Genomic DNA, 8,042 nt, shown 5'->3' with positions numbered 1-8,042 from the left:
TCACAGGTCGTGCTTCTCCGGTCACACCGCCTGAGGGGAATCAATATGTGGCATCAGTGTTCTGTCAGAGAGGAACAAAGACATTTGCCGACATACAACAAAGTCCTGAAAATGGCTGTTTGTGTGTGTATGGATACATGACTCTGCACTCATCTATTGTTGTAGGATACAGAAAGGCTTATAAGAGATCAGACGGACAACAAGCTTTTCTGTCTGTACTAACTCTTCCTTCAAAGACCAGCACATGCCGGTTGATGACTGTCCTCTGAGCCTGCAGAAGGTCTATTCAGTTAAATCTAGACAGTTTTTTAAGCCTGTGGTCTTAGAGATCCATATGCAGTAGCAACTACATAGAGGTGTTTAGAAAGCTATTCCACATGATATGAACAATCCGCCCACCCATAAGCAAAAATACCTAGCTATACTGTATATAAAAAGTGTTACACTTCACCCTGTCCGAATTTCCTCCGACCTATTAATCGTTCACATTTCTAGAGTTTCCCACAGTAACGACATGATCAGTTTAACTACACAAGCAGGCACTGGTTCAACGCAGTCATCCATCTTTACTTAAATTAGATTCTGTTCTAATTACCATATGAAAAATACAATAACCTTGTCTCAGTGGATACATCAAAGCTCCTGCTGAAAGTGCTCAAACCTAGAGAACTGATTACCTTATTGCTTTCCCTCTGTAAATGAGGAGACCGAGGGGATGTACTGTAGCAGTTACGTAGGTGGGTGGGCTCGGGGAGTTGTGTAGGCAATCTGATTGAATGAGACGAGGGTGTATTTTGTACTCCGCATGGCTGTGTGTGAGTGTGTAGGAGTGAAGGGGGTGTAATTGGCCCTTGGCACTCTAATTTTCTGTCCTTTCACCATTGTGATCATTGTTGGTGAGCATGTAGCATTGGATCCACTACTACACAGCTTTAACACAGATCCTTTCTTTTCTTTTTCTTGCGTCATTTGTCCATTTTAAAGCCAGTTAAAAATTACTATTTACTTTCTTAATGCACTTTACTTTCTTCCCTCACAACACAAAACTAAACCTTACCAAAAAAAAAAAAAAATGCTTGTGCTCATAATATTTTATTAAAATGTTTTCCCGGTTTTTAAATCATCACAAATCCCTCTTAGTAAGCAAGATCCACTTTTTGCCAGTAGAGAAAATCAAGTCCTGTCCTACATTTTTTCTGAATAAATCTGTTGCACTTAAAATAATGTCACATTACTGATTATGGATTATGGATACCTGATTCATAATTCAATAATAAAAAAAATTGAATAAATTAAAATTAGTGTAGTGTATGGCACCCAATGAATTAAAGAGTTTTGCCAAAAACTCTAAAATAATAATAATAGTAATACATATTATTTTAATAATAAAATAATTCTATATTGTAAATAATTGAATAAAAAAAAATGTTGTGTACTATATAAAAGCTTGTTTCTGCCATGGGACAAAAACTGTAAATGGGACTTTTTATCTCACCATTTAGACTTTTTTTTGCAGTTTTGAGTTAAGATATATTTTGAGAAGAAAAGTCAGAGCTGTGAGATGTAAACATTTCCAAGAAAAAAGTCAGAATTCTAAGTTTGTCTTATAATTCTGAGTTTATATCTCGAAATTCTGCATTTTTTTCTCAGAACTGCAATTACAGGCTTCTTGCATTAATGTGTTCCCAAAAACATTTCTTTGTAACTCAAAAGTCATGGATCCTGCAAAATGGATGACATTTGACTGTCAGGGCTTTTATAAAAACAACAGATTGAAGTTCATCATTTTTGTATTCCTGCCCAGGGACAGTCGGATCATCAGAGGGGTGGTGGCTTACAAATAAACAGGATATCTGAGTGCAGGTAACACAGAGAAAGAGTACACCAACATTGTAACAATACAAAGGTGAAAATCTGCTGTTCTTTAAATTCTTATTACTTTTAACGATTGTGTGTTGATGTGCAAGAAATGCACACACATGCTTGCATTCTGTAAATCTATGAGTCCTGCCCTATAAATAATGCACCCACTAAGTGCAGAATGCTCAGAGGACCTTCACCACACAACTACACGTGTTTATGCATTCATGTGTGTGCCAGTGTGTGTTTGCATGTGCTATCTTAGGCTTAGTTTTAATGGTTCCTTCATGCTTTTTGCATTTAATTCATTCTGTCCCTGTATCTCGCACACACTTTGCATCCATCTTATACACCTTCACTGTTAGCACAAGGCGTTAGTGAAAGTTTCTCTTGATGTTAAAGGTGTGATATTAGCGTCAGTGGTATTTTTTTGCCTTGTTCAAACTTGCCTAGCTAGACTGAGTCACAACTAAGAGCTCAATCAGCTCCAATAGTCTCTTAGTTATCATGGATATATTTTCGTACTGTTTCCATGGATGTGTATCACCTCTCCATATGAAGAGATGGGTGGATGGAGAGATGAGAAGGACATGAGAAATGGATTATAAAGAGGCACAAAGAGATCAATAGTTTGTTTGAAAAGCTATGTTTCCATAAGAATCCATTTGTATATAGGCAAAATATCACTGTTTATAAATGTACCAATCTCAGCAATTATCATATTTAGTAACACAGGCATATATGGTAGCCCGTTTCTGCCACTGAATAAAAATAAAAAATGTAATTCTGATTTTTTTATCTCACGATCCTACCTTTTCTTTTTCCTGTAATTGCGTGTTTATAACTCACAATTCTGTCTTTTTTTCTTTCAATTACGAGTTTATATCTTGCAATTACTTCATAATTTGCATATCATGCAATTCAAATTCAGAAAAGTCTTCTTCAATTCCATTCTTCAATATCTCACAATTCTGACTTTATAACTCACGAATGCGAGTTTATATCACACATTTCAGAGAAAAAAGTAGAAACTGCGGAAGGTAAACTTGCAATTGCAAGAAAAAAGTCAGAGTTGCTAGTTTATATCCCAAAGAACTGACTTTATAACTTGCAATTTCGAGGTTTTTTCATGCAGTTCTGAGGAAAAAAGTCAGAATTGTGAGATAAAAAATCAGTTATCTTTTAAATTTTTTATTCATTGTCAGAAACCTATCTGTGGGGTTCGGAAAGGTTAGAATTTCCCATTGACTCATTTTGCTGAGATGAGAGATCACTGTGTCTCTAAACAATTCAATTAATAGAGCTAATGTTAGCAAAGCAAGATGTAGACGGGCATAGAGTGGTTAGGAGGACGTATAGATAACTAGTGTGAGGCAATAATCTCTGCTCCCTGTGCAGTGTGGAGGTGGAGAGCTGTTATGTAAGAAGTGGGTGTCCTCCTACTAGCTGCTGTAGATTTCACTGCTCTACTCTGCTGTGTGGGATGAAGTGATTTTGTCCCTTTTCACTTTCTCTCTTTCTCTTTAGCCTTCCCACCTCTTCTTTTATACTTACTTTCTTCTAAACTCTCGTGCCAAAGGTAATGACTGCATTACGTAAGGCACACAAAAGCACACATGCGTACAAACGTCTTCCTGGGAGAAATTTTGTAGTGTCAGCAACAATGCTAAGCAACTTGATACTTCATTGTTTCATAGCAACCCATTTAATCTGAGAACATAAATACTAAATATAGAACAATTTACATTCAATTTGTATGTATTTTAAGTCTGTATGCAAAACTAAAGCATTTGTTCATTGTAATTGTAAATTCTCCAATGGTAAAACAAAAAAAAAAAAAAACAGTAAAAATTTTTTTTTTTTTTTTTTTTCAGTTTATGAAATAAATGCGAGTGGTGCTTGCCAAGCTGTTGCTGAGTGGTTGCTAGGGAATTCTGGGTGATTTTGGTTTGTTGTCATGCAGTTTCTAGGGCTGACTTAATTTAATGTGTTGCTACGCCGTTGCTAAGGTGTGCTGAAGTGTTTGCTTTTCTTAACCCTATTAATTTTCCAGGGTGTGCTGACTTAATTTAATGTGTTGCTACGCCGTTGCTAGGTGTGCTGAGTGGTTTGATTTTATCACACACTTTTAAATGAAATGTTCCCTCCTGGTGGAATGATCTGCCCAACTCAATCTGAGCAGCTGAGTCCTTAGCCATCTTTGAGAATCAGCTAAAAACACATCTCTTTCATCTTTATTTGACCCTCTAACTTTAGCACTCTCTATTCTAATTCTGTTCTTTTAAAACAAATTGGCCCTTTTAGATTTGTACTCTATTCATTTACTAACTGCTTGTTTTCTTTAAAAAAAAACCTAGCTTTTCTAAACTTTTTGTTCTATCTTTGTTTTTTTTTTATTTATTATACAATTAACAAAAGCAAAAACAGCCTTTAACACTAGCTTGCTGTCTATTCTTTTTCTTTTCTATCTGTTTTCTTTTTATTTATTATATAATTAAAAAAACAAACAAACAAAAAACCCTTGCTATGTGTACTGCTTTAGCTAACTGAGACTTGTTATAGCACTTGCATATCATCGCTCTCTAGTTGATTTTGATTGCTTCCACTGTCCTCATTTGTACGTCGCTTTGGATAAAAGCGTCTGCTAAATGACTAAATGTAAATGTAAATGCTATGCAGTTGCTAGGGTGTGCTGACTCATTTAATGTGTTGCTATGCAGTTGCTAGGGTGTGCTGACTGATTTGCATGAGTTTCTGTGCGATTTCTAGAGTATTCGAGTGATTATGGTTTGTTACTATGCAGTTCCTAGGGTGTGCAGACTGGTTTTAATGTGCTATGCAGTTGCATTCTAAGTGGTTTTAATGTGTTGCTATGCAGTTGCTAAGGTGTTATAAATATCGGGTCGTTCACCTCACCTTCTGCGCCCATCCCTTATGGTGTTCCACAGGGTTCTATTCTTGGCCCTTTTTTTTTGTTCTCGCTCCACATGCTTCCCCTATAGGCTCCATTCTCCAGAAATATAATATCAACTTTCCACTGCTCACCGGAGACCTCCAACTTTACTTTCCAATTAAACTTGATAACGACTCTTCGTTACAGCATCTTTTCCATGTTTTGATGAAGTGAGAACTTGGATGGCTAATAATTTTTTGCAACTAAACACTGACAAAACTGAGGTGCTTCTGCTAGGCCCCGCTGCACTCAATAGTACTCTTACAAGTAGGTTAGGTTTCCTTAGTAATAACTTAAAACACCATGTAAAAAATCTAGGGGTCTATTTTGATCCATTACTAAAATTTGACAATCATGTAAACACGGCTGTAAAGAGTAGCTTCTTCCACCTCAGATCTGTTGCAAAAGTAAAACATTTTCTCTCTCAAAAAAAAACAAAAAACAAAATTGTCATCCATGCATTAATCTCTTCCAGGCTGGACTACTGTAACTCTCTGAATGTCGGCCTTCATCAAAGCACTCTATCTCGGCTTCAGATGGTTCAGAATGCGGCAGCCAGATTGTTGACAGGAACAAAAAAGAGGGAGCACTGCTACTCCTGTTCTTGCTTCCTTGCACTGGCTCCCTATCAGATTCAGAGTTGATTTTAAGATCCTTCTTTTTGTATACAAGGCATTGGAAAAGTCAGCCCCGGATTATATCTGTGATCTTATCCAGCCATATACAACCTCCAAGTCGTTAAGAACTTGTAACCAGCTTCTTTTATCTGTCCCTCATTCTCGCTGTAAATCCAAAGGAGACTGAGCTTTCACTGTTGCTGCCCCTAAACTCTGGAACAGTTTACCCCTCATTATCAGGGCTTCTCCATCGCTCTGTGTTTTTAAATCGAATTTAAAGACTCATTTTTACACCCTTGCATTTGAGTGATGCTGTGTACGGTACTTTTGATGTCTGTTTTTTGTGTATATATACATATTTTGATTTTTATATATACCCCTATTTTTTTTTTGATTTTGATCTCTGTTGCTTCATATCTAACCTTTTATTGTAAAGCACTTTGGATCAACGACGGTTGTGTGTTAAAGTTGTGCTCTATAAAAAAGTTTCACTTGAGTTGACTTGACTTATGAGTGGTTTTGATTTGTGTTGCTATGTGGTGTTCTGTGCAGTTTTATTGGGTTGTTATGTTAGTTGCTAAAGTGTTTTGACTAATTAAAGCTTGTTGCTATGCAGTTTTTAAGGTGTGGTGAGTAGTTTTAATGTTGCTATGTGATTGCTTAGGTGTTCTGAGTGGTTTTACTGTGTTCCTATGCAGTTGCTAGGGTGTTCTGAATGGTTTTACTATATTGCTATGCAGTTACCTGGGTGTTCTGAATGGTTTTACTATATTGCTATGCAGTTGCTATGGTGTTCTGAGTGGTTTTGATTTGTATTGCCATGCAGTTGCTATGGTGTTCTGTGTGGTTGCAAATTATGTAAAATAAAGCTGAAGTTTTAGTATTAAATTTCAGTCATGTGCTCAATCATTGCTGAATAACAGTAATTTTACAGTGTTAAGTGACCTGCTTCCTGTGAGGAAATGCGGACACTGACTGCAGATTTAGGGTGTGTCTCATGAGGCCACTGGCTGAGGTGCCAGTGACTCAGGAGAACTCAAGCACACCCGCCTATTAAATTCACATTCAAACCATTCACTGATTGGAAATCAAACGACTGTAGTAAAGGTGAACAGCAGCAGGCTAACTGGTGTGGCTTTGAAATCATAGGAACTTTACGCTCCATTATGTGTTTTAATCACCCCTTTCTGAAACTCGTGATAATTGTTCGGTTCACTCTGCTTCCTTTCAGTTTATTAGACGTGCTTCTGTTATTAGACGTGCTACAGCCTTGATAGACTTGATTTTCCTTTCCTTTTTTCATCTGATTTGCTTAAAGGGCCCCTATTATGCCCCTTTTTACCAGATTTAATATAAGTCTCAGGTGTCCCCAGAATGTCTGTGAAGTTTCAAAATACCTCTTTGTTCATTTATTATAGCATTTTGAAAATGCCCATTTTGTGGAAGTGGAAGGAAAAACAGGTCGTTTTCATGCATGTATCTGTAAATGCAAATGAGCTGCTGTTCCCCGCCCACTTTTCTGGGACATGGCTGTGCCTTTACAGCGCATGTCTCAGATACACTGCCAAAACAAAACATAAGTTTTGGATTATCATGTCTATCGTGCTGAAAACTTATTTGCATGCATTTAAAAGCCATATCAGTGTACTGTAAACTTATGATATAGAAAGCAGCTGTCACACGGCATGTGAGCACCAAACTAAGTTCTGTTTCATGTCTTATTGCGCTTAAACTGTCAAATACACATAAGGTTATGTCAAAAACACACATCATTTACATAAACACAGTCTGTGACTGAATAACTTCTGTAGCTTTGCTGCTTTTAAATGCTCTCTTGTGAAGATAGACATGGCGGATTGTGTGCGGCTCACTCAGGGCGGGGCGTCAACAGTAGTGGGCGGGTCCTGTACAATGTGATTTCACCTTGTACAGAATCTGCAAACAGCTTGTTCTGAGATGCTGCTTATGATTTATGGGTATTAAAAAAGTGGGAGGATTTTTATCATTGTAGGGTGGTTGTGTATACACACTGCCAACACACATGTATGTACAAACCACTGTGTAAAACAGAATTTTGCATAATAGGGGCCCTTTAATAAGGATGTTAAGGTTTTGGATTTGGTGAAAGAAGTGAAACTACAGAGGTCAGAACAACTGGTCAGCTAAATGCTCATATCACAGGTGGGGCTTTTACCACACCTTATGTCACAACAACCTAAATCCCTGAATATTATTGTATTAGAATGATAACTGCACTTCTGTCCAACAGTGACGTCATGCTGAAAGTAGTACATGATGCACTGAGCTCTCAGCCTACATTGATTTAATTAGCAGCTCTCTCTCTCTCTCTTTCTGTTGGCGAGTGCACGGGCAGGGGACAAATAGTGCAGGCTGCAAGACGAATGTAATTACAGTTCTGCTGAGTCACTTTGTTTTGCCTCCAGATGAGTATCAGAAAGATCACTGAGGTCATGCAGGGAAAGTTGCATTATAGGCCAGGCATTGAATTTATGTGTATTTGTTTTTTAGTTTTTTGGTGAAAAACAGCTCACAGTAATTTTCATGGTACTTAAAATAGAGGTGAATGAAGGTTATTTTAAATTTGAGTTTTA

The sequence above is a fragment of the Cyprinus carpio genome, chromosome A17 (assembly GCF_018340385.1).
Source record: "Cyprinus carpio isolate SPL01 chromosome A17, ASM1834038v1, whole genome shotgun sequence".
NCBI lineage: Eukaryota > Metazoa > Chordata > Actinopteri > Cypriniformes > Cyprinidae > Cyprinus > Cyprinus carpio.
Note: the sequence above shows the minus strand (reverse complement) of the source record.